At 38.8% G+C, this 21,224-nt stretch overlaps 1 pseudogene; it reads right to left on the bottom strand.

Annotated features, from left to right (window-relative positions):
- Positions 1–1,735: 1,735 nt before the first annotated feature.
- LOC139473177 (arylsulfatase B-like) lies at positions 1,736–20,037 on the bottom strand (annotated as a pseudogene).
- Positions 20,038–21,224: the final 1,187 nt, after the last annotated feature.

Here is a 21,224-nt window from a genome sequence, read left to right as displayed (position 1 = left end):
GGGGAAAAAATGAAAAAACTTGAACAGCCTATCCAAGCAAGCTTTCTCCAATTTCAGCAAGCAAATCATTGCTACGGGTAAACGTACTTATGGTTACATTACTTTATTTTAGTTTAGTTATTAAGTAGTTTTGATTGATTACAAAAATAACCAAAAATTATATAGTTGATTAATAATCTTAAAGTGAAAACAAATTACCAACACAAGCGAATGTCAATGTTTCAAGGTAAAAAGAGTATTTGCCTCTATACTTTGTTTGTTTTGTGATAATTGCAATGAATAATCGAAATCGGTAGATAATCATATAAAAGTAATGGGGAATACAAGGAAAAGATGCTACATGTACATGCTCAGCGATAGAAACTAACATTTTTAATTCATTAGTTACTATAATGATAACATACAGCAAACACCTTGAAATGTGACAAATGTCTCCCAGTCCTGATGATACCTTAGCTACGGGCCGTTTGGCAGTAGGAGTTGTGCCAATTTCTATCGCTGCTTCTTGTAATGTGTGTGATTCATAGAGAATCTCACCCGAGTGTCTTTTGATATCAAATATATCAACACGAGTTGATAAAAGTGGAAAAATTCCGAGGCTTGCCGAGGATTTTTGCCACTTTTATCAACAAGTGTTGATATATTTGATGTCAAAAGACACGAGGGTGAGATTTTATTTATCATCCAACATCATTCTTCCAACTTTTTCAATTTGGAGACAGTAATTAGCAGTGTCTTCAGTGTAAAAAGTACTGCTAACAGCTTCAGTAGCAGAGCCATTAGTGATGTCATTTGATTGTGACGTCATGGTAACCAGTGATGTCACAATGGTCTGCAAAGCATTGTGATGTAATTTCATTGCAGCGATATCTACAGTGTAGATATCGCTTGATCTCATCCAAGCGATATCTCCTGTGAGAGCCAGTTTTGGATGATAAATTATGCTTCACATTTTTCATACATAACAGATAGGTGAAAATAAATATCAATTATTTATTACAAATGAATATATATTAAAAAACATCTTGTTTTGCACAAACATATTTTTTTAACTGATTTTCTACTTTAATATATTTTAATTTACGACCATTAAGTAGGAATTACACGGAATGTTGCCCTATTAATACTTTTCAGCAGAGATGCGTACAGTTACTCTTTCATTTCATTTTTATGTTTGAGACAGACCTCCACCTCACCAGGGGAAGGCACTCTTTTGCTTAGTGCTCGTAGTTAACTGAACGAAGTAATATTTAAACCTGTTGTAGTGTGTCTGTGTTCCTTGGAGAGGACGCAAAAATGGTGTCAGGATCCATCTCCGACAAGGGTAGACACTGTCGCTAAGCCAATGAGAGCTGACTGGTAACCAGTTCCTCTCAAACATCCGACATAAACCTCTTGAAGTCAAGATGCGGGAGTCGTGTGTTCACCCAGGATCTTTTAGGGAAAATGGCCGTATGTATAAATGGTCCCAGACAATTTGATGAAAATGACCACAAGTTTTAGGGAAAACGGCCAAAATTTTCGTTTCACTTGATCGCATTATATGAGGGTTTCCATACTATATTATTTTGATTGGTTAGTGTTTTGATTGAGTGTAGTATTCGATAGGGCGTGGGCCTGTGACGATTAGAAGTTTGCTGTGTCTGGTTGTCTCAGCCATTTTGAAGGCTATATATATATATATATATATATATATATATATATATATATATATATATATATTTAAACATCGTTACATATTATTTGAGCCAAGTGAACTTCAATCAACATTTTGTTACAGCTTACTCTATTCAATTGAAGGTCAACCAACATATTGTTAAATATAATTTGCTACAAATGAATCGAAGATCAACACCATCCGGGACTCCAGGCGTTTCCAAAATTTCTTGGGTTAGATGCAGGATCAGGAGGAGGGAAAAGGGCGGGGACCATCTGCTTCCGGTAGTCATCCATCCGGGATCTTAGTTGGTCAACAATGTCCGGCTTCTTTGGTGCATAGTTGTAACGCTCAGTGGGATCCGCTGTAGGATGAGATCAGAATATTCATTACATGACAGATTGTCATGTATGTATATGATGACGACTTTTAAAAAATATATTTCTTATGTCTTTCTATATTGAGCAAGGTGAATCGTGCCTAAAATTTTAATAATGGTTTGAAAAAATAATTTGTGTAAATGTATAGGTATTATTATTTTCTGCACCTACAATGTATATTGAACAGCTGCACTGGACGGTCGCCTTTAATATATATCGTTTCATCATAAAAATCATCCTCTGTCTTGTTCATAGGCTCGTGCCAGCCATCAGGTCCTCCTGGGTAGCCCAATATCAGCTTCCAGTCTCCAACCCTGCGAACAGACAATACCACACAGGTTCACATGTAATCAACTGCACACTTTTTGTTCATAGTATGTATTGTTAAGAATAAACGTATATAAGACACCACTCCGAAATGAATTCCAAAGGTTAAATTTAGTCCAGCTTTGGAAGTCTCAGATACCTATTAGCATAGTATGTGCATAAGTACTTCTCTAACTGTTCGTCCCTTGTGTTGATACATCATGGACGGATACAGAGGGGGGATGTGGGGGTGCGCACCCCCCACCCCCATCCCCTTTTTTTTTATTTCGAAAAAAGTCTTTATTTCTGTATAAATTACCACCAAAGACAATAAATAGATCTTTATTGTGCACCCCCCCTTTTAAAAAAAGCTGTATCCGCCAATGTACATACCCTGCAAATGATGGATGCTTTGAAATCTAATACCTTATTCCAGCATGCCCTTCCGTTGCAGGTTCAAAGTCGTCCAGATTGTATATGAACTCGGTCCTTGACGACGGAAGGCCATTCCTGATAGATTCCCAGTGGCTAATACCGTCGATTGACGTCTCTACAATATTGGTGGATTAAAATCACAAAAACGAAATTTCGTCGAAAAGCAACATAATCTGGTCTGAATGAAAATAGACCATATGTTTTGTCCTTTCAAATTAAGTTCATCGCATTGCCAGAGTTTACATTTTCTCATCTATTCGTCAGGGCAAAAGATATATAATAAACTTTTCCGAAAAGGAAATATACATAATGTTATTTATATTGCCTGAAAATGTGCGGGCAGTTTAGTCATGAATGTAATGTTGTACGAGACGCTGGTTACATTGCTTAAGGGAATGAAATAATCTTTGTTGGAACATGCCAGGTTCACACTCGAAGAGTGAGTGAGTGAGTATGTTTTCTACGCTGCTTTTAGCAATATGCCGGCAATATGACGGCGGGGGACACCAGAAATGGGCTTCACACATTGTACCCATGTTGGATTCGAACCCGGGTCTTCGACGTGACGTGACAAGTAGGCTACCCGACCGCCGTAAAAGGCGAATATGCTTGTCGTAAGAGGCGACTAACGGGATCGGGTGGTCAGACTTGGTTGATACATGTCATCAATCCCAATTGAGTGGATCGATGCTCATGATATTAATCACTGGATTTTCTGGTCCAGACTCGATTATTTACAGACCACCGTCATATAGCTGGAGTATTGCCGAGTGCGGCGTTAAACAACAAACAATCACAATTATTACCAGGAGTTCCACCAGCTGCTGACACCAAGGTTGGTTTCCAGTCTACGGCATGCATCATTCTGTAATAACATGGGTCTGCGATTAAATGTGGGTTTGAGATATTCTGTACTGTCTGATCTCTGTAAACCAACAGCGTTAGTTCAGAGGAGGATTAATCTCCTTTAAAATAATACCATTCTTCTCACAGATGTCTACGAACCCATTATAAGTTGTCTTGGTTTTCTTTAGCCCGGTGCCATACATGAAGGATGTCCCTCTCGTGCCCCCCTCCCAGATTGTGTGCTTCCCTCCTCTCAGAGGCCAGTTGCTTGCATAACTTGCTATAGGACCGCCATTCTGGAGTGACACAAAATTGCTATTATACACCTATTACCATTCCAAGGTATAATGAAGTGCAATTGATCTCTGAAATCAGCTTATTCTGCACAATCAATGACACAGCCGTTCGAGTATTTGTATGATTAACGTTGATTGACTATGTACTCATTAACGACAACTTTCATCGAGAAGACGACCTTTCTTACATCAGCTGTGAACAGAATGAGTGTGTTTTCAAACAACCCCTTCTCTTTAAGTGCCTGTGTAACGTTTCCAACTGCTTCGTCGAGGGCAGACACCATTCCTTAAAATAGATGATATCAGCATTCAATTCTGTAATCAAGCATTTTGTTATCATAACATCTATTCGCATTTCAGCAATGCCCCAACACAGGCACATTATACTTACTCCTTGGCGACAAGCCCTTGCTTTATCCATTTAATGCCTATCAAGAGCCAGGATAACAACAAGCAAGTACCATATTTTAAGGACCATATCATTTGGCATGATGGAGACAGGCTATCGAATCTATCTATCCACTTCACGGAGGTGGAACAGGGCACGCGTAGAGGAAAGTGTGTAATTACAGCTTGACCAGAAATTGAGTACCTGAGTATGTTCTGCGACCTTTGTTTATCACATTAGGATACATGTTGAAGTACTTTTCGGGAACCTGAATTTAAAAGATTGGCAAATAAGAATATGAATCATCATGAGTATCAAATGTCTCGTGAATTTGCAATTATTTTGTGCGACTGATAAACATTTCAACTAGTTGACTCATCAAGGCACACTTTCAAGAAAACTAAAAGCATTTGCTAAGCATATTGTACTGTCTAGACTTTCTCAATTCATTTTGGCTACTACTGCACCCCTAGGTCTGTTTATCTTTATGGCCAAATCTGTTTGCATTCCTCTCAGAAGTCGCATAGATCTTGTTTAAACTAGGATTAGGCCCATCTTCTTGAAAAGATAAGAATTATTCCATTTTTCGGAAGATGTGACGGAAGATGCACGTTTTTGTCTTGTAACTAGTAAATGGTGCTTTACCTCAATTGGAGCGTGTACATTCTGATAGGGCAGGTACATAAACAGAGGCTGCGAGACGTTGTGTTGGTGGATGATGTCAATAGCTTTCTGGGCGAATGTGTACTGAAACAGAGAGACAAGAAGAGTATATCAGATACAGTGTACTCCATGCTCCTCCTCTACAAAGTCCGGAAATGCTGAGCATTATATTGCTAATGTTTTGTATCATATTTTGGGTGTTGTAGGGTAGCCGAGTGCTTTAAGTGTTCGCTCGTCACTCTAAGGGCGCGAGTTGCATATCCCACATGGGTACATTGCGTGAAGCCAAATGTTGGTGTCCACCGCGTGATGTTGCTGGAAAATTGCTAAAATTGGCAGAAAACCATACTCACTAACTCACTCAATTACTATTATGCTTTTAATCGCTTTTCGTCATTGTGCAATTTAATTTAAATGTTGTAGACGACCATTTGTTAAAATAGAAAGCGTATCTGTTTCATTTGTTGGTGCAAGTTGTAACACTCACTCATTGACTACTAACTCCTTTCGTTCTAAATTCTGTAAAAGTTCTTTCAGAAGGGAAACATGTGTAGCTAAATGTAGCCAAGCGACTTGTTTTATACATATGTACAAATGTCCGCTGGCAATTGGTTGGAACCCACCACAGTATCACTCACGGATTGATGCATTTCATAACTATGCCAAACTCAGTGACCAATTCTGCTCAGGAAATCCCCAAACACTTACTCAGCGTCACATATTTTGTACAGCATCACTGTTGTAACGCTGATCTTTTATAATACCTGGTTTGACAGTACGCTCACAGTACAAAAAATAATTAAAATGATAGTGGAAGAACAAAGAATGAAATATAATGTTAATATTGCGTATATGTTATTATACGATTTCAGTTGTTGAGTTACGTTCAGTCAGAAATATTCTGGTGTACAAGGATATTCCTTCCCTCGGAATATCCTAGCCCCACTCCCCATATTAAAATATTTTAGCCATTTCACAATCATTTTCCGTCAGAGTGACTTAAAGTTATCAACAACATTTCATTTTCATGTTGCAAATTAACTGATGGACCCCATTCAGAACCTTAACCTATAGATTTTTATATCGAGATGACAGATATCATATCTGACAAATTATGATATGCCATACATTGTGATATAACAATATCCTGAATCCGCATTTAACACTTCAGATAATTGCATTATAAATGTTAAACCATGTTTCAGTGCAATTATCATGTTTTTGATGGAGCAACTTTCAGTGACATCTTCAATATATCTATTTTGACAAGAAAAACACTTGAATTTCAGTTGGACTCAAGGAGGTAACTCAGCATAAAAACAGGTGTTATTGTTTTGCATTTGATTTGTTGAAAATCTCATTATTTCATTACCTAAACAGAGGGATTAATAACAGCGAGTAATCCTTCGTCATACAACAATTTCATATATTTAAGTTCCTCCTTTACTAGAATTACGTCATTTTGCCATGTGCATGTCAATAAAGCCATTTTTGAATAGTACAGAGAAATGAATACAGATAGAAAGTTTTAGGATCATTAGCATCATAGAAGCTAGACATTTGCCAGTCATTAATGAACATAAACATCTTCATATTCCACAGTAATAGAACTAGAAACTGTTCCATAATGGATATATATCTAAAATATTTTAAGATGAATATGAAGCTTCCAAAAGAGAATATGACAAATATGGTTTTCCAGAATAAATCCACAAGGTGGGAAACTTTGTCTCAAAGAACATGTCAAAACATGTTTGAAGATGTTTGACCACGGTGGATAAGAACTGGGCTAGGATGAGATATAACTGGCCAAGGTTGGAACCCAGAGATCTGGCCTGGGCTGAACCTTCCAAAGAGAAGAGCTGGTCAAGGGGATGTTTCGGCCTGTTACAGGGGTTTTATCATGATAGGGATCGGGGCCAGGGTAATTAGTGGTCGATACAATCAGGGTCCCATTCCATCAACATACGATGACACACAATGACCCAAGTCAGACCACGGATCCATTTAGTCTCACCTCTTCCGACAAGAATATGTTTTGGCCTAGGGATGTTTCTGACCTTGTTTTTTTCCTGTGACTATCTGAAGCGGTAGAAGAACAAAACTTTGTACATTTCAGATTCACAAAACTCCAAGTCTGCAGCCAGTATCATTGCCTTGCTGGAATCTGGAACATGGTCATCTTTATTGACACCATCGTCCAATATCGATATACTAGTATTTAAATTTTAGAGGTGATTTCAGTGGACATTACTCACAGCTGAATACTCTTCCTTGTAATCCCAAGCAGGAAGTTTGTTATCTCGGTAGTCTAAATAGGCACCTGTAAAATACATCAACGAACACAGATAGCCACAAAATGTCTATGCATCAGACCCCGGTATCTGTTTTGTAGTTAATGCAGGCAGGTAGGCACACGTTTATGAATTATCAACGTCATCAGTACTATTATAAGTAGGTAAAAGATGAGTCACATGTAGATTTGATGTTGCGCCCTAGTCATACATCAACAGATTTCGAATAAACTCACACTCACAAAATGTATTATATTCAAGCATTTAGTAATACTCAGCCATGTGTTTACAGTTTAAAGAAATATGCAGGGCACTTATAGTAAAGTATCTTTCAGATCTGTTGTTTTTTTAAACAACCACTTGGTGGTGGAACATTAGCATAGTAGTTAAAAGCAAGGAATGTAGTTCTAATTTGGGATGTCAATCCATGTGCTTTTTTACAAAGATGTGAGTACTCTGTTGCAAGTACTGTTAATTCAGGTCGATAATTTTAAGTTATTTGCGCTCGTCAGAATTATTTCAGACAGCCAGCATGTTTTCTATAAGATTCCATATTGCATATCCCATCACCTCAGGAAGACAGTGTTCTAGATGGAACTAAGTCACACATGAAACGATTACCTTCAACCAAACAGTTTGAATGGTTTCACTTGATAGATGATTACTTCCCTGTCTGTACATGCATAAGTTTGTTTCATTTTCTAGTGATCAAATTTGATGTTGATTCGTAAAGGGTTTTTTCGCGTTTATTTAGATCAATGTTAAGAATAGTATTAGGTTGTTTGATTCAGATCCCAGGTGATGAACTCTGGGCCTACTATGAAAAAGGACCCCATTAGAAATTATTTGAAAGTAGTGGTTTATTTGCCTGGTTCAGTGGAAGTTTCTTACAGAGCGTTGTTTTGGTTGATGAATACTTGCCCTTGCTATGATTGAAGTAGTCCTCCTGTGCACTGTAGTAGCCGAAGAACGTATCAAACCCTCTGTACGTCGGTGTACACTCCCATTTGCAGAAACCCAGGTGCCATCTTGAAAACGATGGGAGGGTGTTGCGTTGTGTAGCATAGTGTAATATGAGACTGTTTCGTATATGGTGATAGTGTGAACTCATTTATCAATCACTCTTATCAATCATTTTAAAGAATTATTTCAATTCCCCGCATTCCCGTGAAGATCCGTGGTTATAATAGATCTTCAACAACCCATTCTTGTCCTAAAAGTCGACTACTTGTGGTAAGAGGCGACTAACGGGATCGGGTGGTCAGACTCGCTGAATTGATTGATGCATGTCATTGTATCCCATGATCAATGCTCATGATGTTAACCAGTGGAATGTCTGGCCCAGATTCGATTATTTACAGACCGCCGTCATATAGCTAGACTATTGAAGAGTGCGGCGTTAAACAAGTAACAGACAAACACAATTCCTTGCGAACACAGAATGCATTCATATACATTTGTGTCACTTACTTGTTATGTATCCGAGATTCTATTCTTCCTTGTTCTTATATATAGTAAACACTGATTACGTCAGACAAGACGCATTGTATCAAAAACTTTCATTGGTACATCAACATAAACAAATGGGCAATATCACACTCAGCAGAGGCAGCTGTGTTCTAATGCTAAACATACTTGCCGACCATATGGGTAGCATAGCCGAATTTCTTCAACTCTTGTGGCAGGAAGGTGTAGTTGAGAGGCACACATGCGGCCTGATCATCGATGAGAACTTCGTGCTACAATGTGAAATTAATATATCGCACCCTATGACATCAAACTAGACAACAGTATTCACTGTATTAATTACACTCTTGGATCATGGGGCGCTGACCTCCAACCGAATCTCATTGGTAACAGTTAAAAACTGATTCACAAAACCATATTTGTTCCATCATCGTAAATTTAATTATGTTATGTCTAACTTCAATTTGTTTGGACAGGGAATGGGAATCTGTTTGTTTTACTTACCTGCATGCCCACTTTGAATGGAAACATTCCACTCATGAAGGCCGTGCGAGACCTGTAAGTGTTAAACGTCATGATCAAAGCCAGAGAAAAGCGAGTGTCGATTATCGATAGTGGATTAGTGAAAATCAGTGATAATGGAAAGCATGTCCTGTCCTACTTGCAGCACCCATTACACACACAATTTGCATAAAAAGTATGTTTCATTAACATATTGACGAGGACGAGATGGCAATTACCAGTGCACGTATTAACAACCGTCAGTAGTGCACATATCTTTATCAATCTCATCTCGAAAATCCTTCTTATATAGTACTCATAATTTTCAAGATTCAAAATCAAAGGCTGATCAGTCTACAAATACATTATGACAATAGATATCTTACATTCGTACACCAACTTTTGATGGGTTTGATGATAATTGGGAAGAAGTTGTTGGGATACGATTGCAAAACTTACAAGCTTGGGTGATGTAAAAAAGCAAATGATATTTACGGGCTGCAATAAGGCTGGACATAGGCGCTCTCGAAGATGATTCCCTCTGTAGCCAGTTTGTCAATGTTAGGAGTCTTCATGTTTGGGTTTCGGAAACCAACATCGTACCACCCTTGTTGTAAGTAAACGTGACACGTGATACAGCTGGGTGTGTTAGGAGTTTGAGACAAATACATAACACTGTCAGGAATAACGATTCTCGTCATCACATATATTCTATCGGCTGATGCATTTAAAAATCTGATGCATAGACATATAATTTGACCTTGCATGATAAACTGATCATTTCACGTCCCAATTAGAACGAATAGAAGAGCGTAGGCACTCTCTCCATGAAGAAAACGGCTCACCTAAATCATCTGCAACTATGAAGACAATATTTGGGCGTTGTGTTGCTGCACAAGACACGAGGACCGAGAGGAACACAAGGACGAACTTCTCCATTTCCACGGTCATACAAAAGTGATTACACCTCAGACGTCCTTGTCAAGTTTTATCAGGTGGCCTTCGTTTTCTTATCAGGTTGATAGATATGATCGTATGGGATGTGTGGACAATGATGTGATGGAAAGAAGGTAACGTGATTTATTATGTCAACACTACAGTCATTTAGATTTCAGTTGGTTTAGATTGGTACAGGTAATATTCCATGTCTGACTTCTGATTATTTTGTATCACATGTCATTCTGTGTCCACTTGCATTTGCGATCTAAGTTCTAAATCTGTATTCTGTTGAGGATTGATACCTAAATTATAACACAGATGTTGTAATATCACAACACCTGTTTTTCCAAATAAATTGACATGAGGACATTAACGTGATGGGTAGGAGCTGATATGTGTCAATACGTCAACACCAAATTCTTTTGAATTTGAACTAAATTCTTTTAAATTTCACAACTAGATCATTGACATACATGTAACACCCTCTGTCTTAAGTTTTACTTTCAGTCAATGTTTCGCCAATTTCAGTCACACAATTTGCTACCACATGCTGTCATTCGTAGTCCACCTGTACCAAGCGATAACTTATTACTTTTCTGTCTCGTTAGGTATTGATATTATCCTATAACCTTATTTATGACTGTTCTATTGGTGCACAAAATGTGTGCTCATTATAAGATGGATCTTTACGGTTTTGAATGTGTATTGGCTTTTGTTCATGTTTTTGTTGGGAACACTCAACTGGTGGATACACACTGACGGAAGTCAAGTAAACTATGTTGAAAACTTGAATAACTTTGGGACCACTTTATGTACTTGTGTGCAATATGTTAAAAACACCCTTCGTGAGATGTGTTCCATTTCTTGATGCATACAAAGAACACTGGGTATTATCGATATACCATACCATGTGCGATAAACATAAGCATCTGACAGTATCCTTCTCGGTGACGTCAATAATAGGTTGATTGGTTGGTTGGTGTTTATGCATAGATATAGGTACATGTACTTTACATAGATTCATTCAGGAAAGGAGAAAATGTATAGCCTTGCCCTTGTGGATACAGTCAGTCTCTTCGTGGGTTTGTGGTCATGTGCACTATTTTGGAAATCACGTCCAGTATTGATATTAATCGCGGGTATGACTGATGTGTCATTTTTCGACGCAGAGTTGAAACTACACTTGAACCCCTTTGTCGATATGGATTCAAGGTTACGTGATGCTGGGTCTGGGTTACACATCACATTGTTGTCAGTGTGAACTTACTTATAAACTTGTAAAGGTCATTCACTCTCATTGGGTAATTGGACTCTGGCCTATGACTTTACCCCATTTCACAAGCTATTTCAACAGACCATGTTCCGCTTTTCACTACAATCGGACCATATATAATGCAACATATCCGACAGTTTCTTTTACATGAATTACAATTGTGCCTCAAACACAAAGTCTTGTCTTTTGTTATTAGTACACACGATTCCATGTTTTTACTTACCAGGCTTCATGAAGCACCTCATTACGAAATGAGTTTTAGTTTATTTTAAGGTTGTTTTCGAGTGTTAATTACTCTACTATTGGATATCATTTTGAGGATTTTGATTAAATGTAGACACACACTCATTTCGTCTCTCTTTGGTCTGTGTAGCCTGAGTGTTTTTAGGTGACTGATGTAACAAAGACACTATTGTTCTGGAAATTTGGAGGTAATACATCTGTTTTAATTATGTTAACAAATATTTCTTCAGACTACTATCCTAGGTACAGTGACATGTGCACAAATGTTGGATGGTAGTACTCATGCCAGCAAACAAACACGGAATACCATGTTCAGTGTGGTTAGAATGGAGGCAATGAGTTTATATAACTGAAGCATGTCCGTTGGACAGTCTCTTAAGTTCCATTCTGTCTTACATCAAGAAAACTGCTGTTCCTTGAAGGAAAACAATCAATAATCGAGCAATCTTTTACAATATTGTTCATCCTATTCCTATAATGCTTTTTTTCAAATACAATTGATGATACAAATGTTCCTTAAATATCCAATTACAAATGTATATTTGTTATTCCTTTTTCCCGGCAATGTATTTTCCCAGGTTGTTTACAAATGGAATCCGTCCATCCGTCCGTCACGTTCGTTTCCGGAGCAGAACCAAAAAAACATGAGAGATATATTAACCAATATGGCACATAGTGGCTTTTGATACTTTGGGATTTTTTTAAAATAAATTCCCTGGAAATGAATTTGACTTGGACTGAAAATCACCATACGTGGCACAGATCTTGAAAACCGTACAATATTTCTTCACCAAACTTGGCGTACAAATAGGTCTAGTGGTAAACTGATGCCTTTTGATAGTTTGGGAATTGTTACGAATCATTCCTTAGTAAGACCATAACTCAGAAATCGTTTACGCATTCTACAAAAAACATCTAAGCAGGGTTGTCTGAGAATTGTTACCACAATTATTTAATTGAGATGTATACCACTTGCCAAAGGAACTTGGACAAGGTATATGGTGATTTATTGTGAAAACACAATTTACAAGTGGTACCCGAACCAGCCTACTTCCTCGCAGTGCACGGTGGAAACATGAAAAAAATGAAACTTGAAGATTTCTTTAATGTGCGGAAGATGACTCTACCCATTCACTCTCAAACTTATATGAACACTTCCTCTGCCTGAACTATATTTATGATTGGAATTAGAGTGTCACATGTGAACAAGCTGGTTTCTAATGCATATCTATATTTTCTAAAGATTGAAGTGGGTTCTAACAGTGAAGGACTATTTGGAAGTATCTGCTGTCAAGCTCCATACCCTGACCATAGTCATCAGAGAGTACGATTCAAACCACGTCACGAGTATACGTGGAAGTAACACTGTCAAAAAGTGACGATACCAGGTGTTCTCGAAAACGTGAATGTATCCCGCCCCACAGGTCACAAACAAACGCAAAGTCAAGTCAACTGTTGACAAAACGAGATCGGGTGGTCAGACTTGCTGACTTGTTTCATGCATGTCATCGATTACAATTGAGTGGATCGATGCTCATGATGTCAATCACTGGATTGTCTGGTCCAGACTCGATTATTTACAGACCGCCGTCATATAGCCGAAATATTGCTGAGTGCGGCGTTAAACAACCAACCAACCAACCATCCAACCAACCAAATAATTGCGTACCTCGAATGTTGAAGAGATGGACTGGTTCATCTCCTGTGGTGTAAACTGTCTCTTCATATTTGTCATCCTTGGTTCCGTTCATGGGTTTGTGCCAGCCATCAGGACCTCCTGGGAACCCGAGGATCAGCTTGTAATCTCCTAGTCTGAGACACAAAAAGGAGACACAGTTACATAAACTCCTTACTTGATTGCTTTAATTACAGGTCCTATATTAAGCATAGCACATAATCAAATCGCAATGACAAATGATACTGGTAACACACCTTATTCCAGCATGGCCTTCGACTGGAACTGGAAAGTCATCAATGTTGTAGATGAACTCTGTCCTTGATGAAGGGAGCCCGTTTCGAATAGAATCCCAGTGACTCATTTCATCAATGAAAGTTTCTATTACCCATATACAATGTAAGATGGTAAAAAACATTTCGTAGTACCTTGCCGATGATTTTAGCAATAGTTTATCGAACGAACGACACATTCAAAATTGCCTCACTGATTCTTTGAAGTTAGAAAGTAATCTTTCGTGATTGCAATTGCGACAAAATATTTGGAAACATGAAAGAGAATCTCCTTACCTGGAGTTCCCCCAGCAGCAGACACTAAAGTCGGTTTCCAGTCGACGGCGTGGATCATCCTGTTTGAGGTAGAAGCGATTCACATTTACAATAAACCACATGTTTTAATCCAAAAATTGACTACAACATTTCAAATAGTTTTAGTTTATGTACTACATAATCAATGAGTGGTATAACAAGAATGTCATCAAAGGTGCATTTTTGATACACTACCAGTCATAACATTGCCATAGTGATATTACACATATGTGGCGATGTGAACATGGTTATGGAAGCATGAACACTGATAATTTTCATAAGCTGTTTTCCTGAATTCGAGTTTCAATCAGGATGTGTCCATAGTCCTATATTAACTTTCTAAATCATTTATTTTTTTCTTTTGGATCATCATTGATAAACTTTTCTAAAATAGGATCACTGAATGTGGTTTGATTGTATCCACTGGTGTTACCCATCGTATGTCGTTCTTGTCTTCTTGAGGCCAGCACCATACATGAAGGATGTCCCCCTCGTTCCCCACTCCCAGATGGTGTACTTTCCTCCTCTCAAAGGCCAGTTGTTGCCATACTTTTCTATATAGCCCCCATTCTGTAAAATCAACGGTTTATTAAACGGGAGAATGACATGATTATCAGTGTTATGAAACATGAGTATCCAGCTGAACCAATAACATATATTTCATCTTTCATAAACTGAAATAATGGGAAAGTTCAATGTATTTTTTACTTACAAATTTTCAGCGGGAAAGGTGTTATGTTCCTATTGTATAACATGGAACTGCCTTGGTGGCTGTGTGTGTTTCATTTTTTAGCTTTGCACAATGCCGTTTCTTTCATACATCACAAGAAAGAAAAGATCTTATTTGGCTGCCGTGTATTGTAAAGTGTCATAAAGTCAAACTGTCATTGGTGTTAAGCAAGCCATATTTATTGTTAAAGATTGCGAGAACTATAGTCTGATTACAAAAAAAATCCACCAAGTACAGGATACGTGAATCATTCTGTAAAATAATGATGTTGATACTGCGGCCAACCTTTAAAATACAGTACCACAAACCTTTCAAACACGTCACCGTATTACGTAATTTGTAGTATTTTGTTGCCAGTCACACCAGCGAAACAATGCCCTGTGACGTCAGGGGTCATCGCGTGTGCATAAGCTCCCCCCAGGTGATCTATCATCTCTACACGCAATGTCATTGAATACGCCCAGGGGTGTTGAGAGTTTTGAATATTTGTTTACAAAATATAGCCCGCGGCGGCGCATTTTAGAGCAAGCGCTAGTTTACGTTTTTCTCCTGATTCAAATGGCTAAAATGGTTAATATACATATATTATTTTTTCGGTTCATTTATTTTCATTATTATGCAAAAGAATGCAGTTTATTAGGGATATTATTTTGGCGCTGGACACAACCAAACGTCGCCAGTGTTAGGGTAGGTTATCCAAAACTCTATCCTTAGCCCTTGGATCCCCTCTACGATCAATCACACCTACGATCATTAGGGTTAGATACCCGTTTATTGGCTATTAGATTACTCGAACTCTGTCCTTAGCCCTTGGATCCCCTTTACAATCATTAGGGTTAGGTACCCTTTTAGTGGATGTTATAAATTCTATAGCGGCTCCTAATATTCTTCACACAAAACCGTTGAGTATAAAGGATGAAATGGTTTTGTGTCGAATATTTTGGCTACTGGAAACTGTCCTTGAACATTCACACAAGCCACTTTCACCGGCTAGAATTTTTAAGTACTGATTCAAAAGCGAACTCACCGTTGCGTCGTCACCAGCCATGCTCATGCCTCCCTCGTTCCTTACTATTATCCACATCATTCTTACAGTGTTCCCTACCCCACTTTTCTGTCACAAAATCCGACCGACGAATTATTATGTCATTCATGCGTACTCGCAAGTTCGATGTCTGACGTCTAACGCCTGGAGCCGTTTTTAATTCGCGCCATATTGGCTCATTCCTGACCACGGACCTGTAGATTACGGAATGGGACGAGTGTGCCAAATGACATCGAGATCATTCGTAAATGTCCGTAGACTTAAGTCACGATCGCGAGACACCGTGCCTACCCGTAACCTTCGTAAGTGTCCGTCACCTATTCGACCCTTTTTGTTCAGTTCCGTAACGTCATAGGCATGACTAGGTAAATTTGCACTTATTTTCACAGTGTGGACGTAGCTCGGTCGGTTAGCTGTCGGGCTAACAATCCGAAGGTCGCGGGTTCACGTCCGACGGATTCTCACAAAAACTGTTTGCTTGTCTTTGCGACATGTGACCTACGGCAGAAAACGTCCTCACGAGAAGTTGTGGCACTGTATTCTAAAGGTGCTCCGATACTGCAACTGCAACTACTTACGTCTGTGGTAAATAGAATCAGAGTATTTCCAAACAAACCCCGATCCTTCAGGGTCCGAGTAAAATTTCCAACCGCCTCATCCAGGGCAGACACCATTCCTGCAGGTAATGAAAGTAGTGGGTCAGTGCTTTGAAAATTATTTCAGATATGGTATTCCCCTTATGTAACTCAGCTCCACAATAATCCAATATTACTTGGCACTATAATAATTTTCTTTCTGAGAAACACAACATGAGGTTTGAGAATAAGAGTGAGACAATTGCATGAATGAATATATAGGAAATACGGACATTAATGTGCATACCACTGAACTTTCTTCGCCCTTTGTTAATCACGTTCGGATACATGTCCTCGTACTTCTTGGGCACCTGTGGTGTCCATTGTTGAGGTACATACATTGACAAACTAAACACATACATTGCATTGTGAATAAATAGAGCATCTAGAGCATAGTGACACAACTATTATCATATTAGCATAATCATACTTTGCCGCTTTCAACAGTATTCCATTTATATCACGGTGTGTCAGTTTGATATTGGAAGTGAAGTAGGTCTTTTTAGTGAAACCAACGAGCACTGGTAAAGTGCTGACAAGACCAAGAAAAATAAGACTGGGCCGCCGTGCCGCCGAAATGGTAATGAATTGATCCATTCGTGACTATGTATATGCCATGACACTCTTAATAGCAACGTCTTTCGGAAATAATAAAACTGCCGTTAATGTTAAAACTGGACATAATACAGACTCAACTGTAGGCGGAGAATCTAAACGTATACTCATTTTCAATACTGTGATTTCAATTACCTCCATAGGAGCATGTACATTCTGATAAGGGAGATACATAAACAGAGGCTGTGATACATTATGTGGATGGATGATGTCTACGGCTCTCTGTGCGAATGTGAACTGAAAGGACAATAGGAATGTACACAATGATCAAACCAAAAAAGACTTTAGATTTGTTACAAAACGTAAGTATTTTAAAAATATAATCGTGATTGATATAAAGATTGTCAGCTACACTAAACGGCAAATTGCCCTTGCATTCATACAGCAGAATATTCTCCAGAATAGTTTCTTGCCGGTCGCTGATTGTCCCTGTAGTCTAAGTACCCCCCTGTTGGAATATTAATAAAAATAGATCAAAATACATCTGCAAAGAATGTATATAAAAAACGTAAATTCACGAAGCGACCTTTAAAAGAAGCTTTCTAGAAACCTTACAACCAGAATAATACGCACCAACAGTGTGATTGAAGTAGTCTTCAGTTCCATTATAATAACCAAAGAAAGTATCGAAGCCTCGGTACGTCGGTGTGCACTCCCACTTGCAATAACCCAGGTGCCATCTGAAATTGTAGTGCATATGATAAGTGTTCAGCTACATACTGCCACTTACATACACAACACAATTCCCGTGCACCATAAAAGCTTGAAAGCTTGAAAGGTGTGTTTTTTCTCATAATCATGTACAAACACTTTGTCAAAATAACCCATGATGACCCTGAAAAATGCACGTGCATCTCGGGACATTGCATGGACTAATCCCTCGAGTAGGAATTTCGTCACACATTCACAGTACACAGTCTGTAAAGGTCATGCCACACCTATCCTAAAATACGCGGTTGCATGCAATTGGAATGTTTGAAACTGTAATTGCATTAAACGTTGTTGCTAGACATTTTTGTGTTCATCGTAACGCCGATCATCCAGTCTTGGAACACCAGGGACCTACCACCATCTCGACATCTCGGGTAATCTCACGTTGGCAAGGTCATCAAGGTCAACTTTATCTGCCCACATCATCCCTGGCTTATCTAAGTGCAAGTACTGTGAGGAATTGACGATGAGAGCATAACGACGTTTACGTTTGATGCAACGTCACTGAACTGTACGCCTGTCATGGTCAAGACAACATCTAAGATTCAGGGGCGGACGGGTAGCCTAGTGGTTAAAGCGTTCGCTCGTCACGCCGAATCCCGACATGGGTACAATGTGTGAAGCCCATTTCTGGTGTCCCCCGCCGTGATATTGCTGGAATATTGCTAAAAGCGGTGTAAATCCAAAGTCACTCACTCACTCACTCACTCTAAGATTCAAGTTACAGGACTAGTGGTCCTCTTTAAGGATTTGTCCAGGTTACATTTTGACAGCAGTGAAGATCGTCAGCGTGTTTATCGACGCCGAATGGCGTGTTCAACGTAGTGCATTTCGGTGGCGGGAGTATTATGGGATGGAAAGCATCACTGCACACCACTGGACCCCTCTAATGATCATCCTTCAGACCCATGGCCGTCACATCATTATACATCATGACAATGCACGCCCTTAACTTCGTTTGCACACGAGAGCTATCGCCCATTGAGCATGTGTGGGAAGAAAATTTACGCCTGTTTCCAAACCTATCAACATTGGTTCAGCTGTGATGGTCCAGAACTGAAATGACTTCACATAAATCTTCCTCAAACATCATATGTTGTCAAGTATGCGCCGTTGTCAGTATTTTGTCACTGCTGATGGTGGTCCTACCAGATACTGACTTGTGAACTGACACAAGTAAGGTATAGTTGAGGGGCACACACACTGCTTGGGCATGGAACACTGTCTTATGCTAAATATGAATTTGTCTTTGTGAGAAATTCCTGCATGCTCACAGTTGACATTACATGAGATCAGTTTCATCAGGAACGTGAATGATTAAGGATCAGAAGTACATGTAAACAAGTCATACGCACTTGTGGCTTTAACAAACATTTAAGCTAGCATGACAATCCGATCCCATTAGTCGCCTCTTACGACAAACAAAGTCGCCTCTTACGGCAAGAATGTGTTTCTGATGGCCTATTCTAACCCAGAACTTCACAGGTGAACTCTGACTATATATCTTGTGTGTTTATTCGAAAACATGGTCAATTGAACATTGTGAAGGGTTTCTCCTTCAAGAAGCGGGAGAATATCCCTAAATAAACTGTTCAGGAATATATTGCTCAATGCGTTTTTGTACGTCCTAATATTTATGAATTGATCGACATAATTACCTGCATGCCTACATGGAATGGAAACATTCCACTCATAAAGGAGGTACGGGATCTGAAACAATGAGTGTACTGATATTTGTGTAATATTGTAATGCAATTACAAAGGCATTTCGACAGTACAGCTCCACCTAAAACCTGTTCAATATTGTTTTATCTATTGGTATTTGTTTTATTAAATCTTGAAAACATGTTCGTCTCCATGTGCATGGAATGAATGTCTGCTGTAACTTATTTGATTATTTATATTTTGTTGAATTGCAACTGAAGTTATAATCAATGTCTTTTCTTATGCCTCATTAAAATGAGAATGGAACAATATAACCAATTTACGGGCTGCACAGAGGCTGGACATGCATTTTCGAAGATGACTCCTTCTGTGGCCAATTTGTCGATGTTTGGGGTCTTCATGTCGGGATTCCGGAAACCAACATCATTCCAGCCTGTATAAACACACACTCTCCTATGAATACTCGGTTTTATAGAATAATTAAATATTCTGCTTAGAAATGAGATGCATTTAGAGTGGCATACTGTTTCAGTAGGTATTTCACTTATATCACTTTTTGATTACCTTTACTATCTACACTCACCTAAGTCATCAGCCACAATGAACACGATGTTCGGACGCTGTGCTGATGCCAATGAAAAATAAAATAAAAATAAGAACAGAGCAGGGAGCTGTCGAACGCCCATCATGTAGTTTATTGAGCAGAAATGAGACCGTATGATGCTATATGCCTATGTATAGATATTTCAATGTCATTGACTAGACTGATAAAGCATATCTCCACTTGACAGATATGCTCATATCTCCACTTGACAGATATGCTCTGGTAGGTGTCACAATTTCGTTTGACCATGCTTAATTAATAAGTAGGAACGTTTTAGCATACTTTGTGAGATTGATGGAACGTCGCGATCGCATATTTTAGTCCAAGAATCTGTATGAAACAGGTTTTAAGATCACCATGATCCATGGAATGGTCATAATGACTGGGCTATACATTCCTGGCAGATAACAAAACTATGCAACAAAAACTGTGATATAAATACCAGTCAGATTAAACATCATGTTCACATGTTTATTGTAGACATTTGCAGCCTTTGGCAAGGGTAGAATATCGATACATACATTTTGCTTATAAAATACAATACATATTTGAGAATGCCAAGCTGGTATGCCAAGCTGGTCAGGTTCTCTAGGAAGCATTCAAGCTTATGTTGGTGTGTTTGTTGTTCATTGCCACACGCCGCAACAGTCCAATCATATGCCAGCGACCTTTTGGGGGAATAGGTATGCAGTATTAGAACATAAGGAGTGTCCTTGGGTCCTTAAGGAATGTTTCTATATTATACCTCTCTGGGTCGTTAACATTGTGCACAAGGCTTGTTACCCTTTGTTTTCTTGCGTGGGGTACCGAGTCTCTAATCTAACCTGAAACACACAGGGACCCATCAATCTGAAACACATGATGGCTCCATGAAACTCAATGTTGTGTTTTGGGATCGTGAAGATGTAAACACTTATGGATAAAGGTGATCCTCATGACACTAAGTTTGTATTAAGTATTATACAGTATACACGTATACACTGTAGTGTTATTGTAAGTTCCTGTTCCTTCCTTCATGAGATGGCTTCATATAGTCACGTGTCATTGTATTATACGTTCACTCAAGCATCAGTAGTTGCCGTCTCCTTGTTCTGATGGGTATTATCTGTAAACCTTTACTTTCGGTAGGGAAGGATCGCCACAGATAAGTAGTTTTATCATATAATGGGTAGGTTTCTCGGCAGGATAAAGCCAACGGTTAAAAACGATATCCGTTGGGGCCGTATGCGGATAGAGATGCAAATATCAAAGGTCAAGTAGGGACTACTT

Source organism: Haliotis cracherodii, unplaced genomic scaffold (genome assembly GCF_022045235.1).
Source record: "Haliotis cracherodii isolate W230 unplaced genomic scaffold, xgHalCrac1.p SCAF_27, whole genome shotgun sequence".
NCBI classification, from domain to species: Eukaryota; Metazoa; Mollusca; class Gastropoda; order Lepetellida; family Haliotidae; genus Haliotis; species Haliotis cracherodii.
This window is presented reverse-complemented; position numbering and strand designations above follow the sequence as displayed.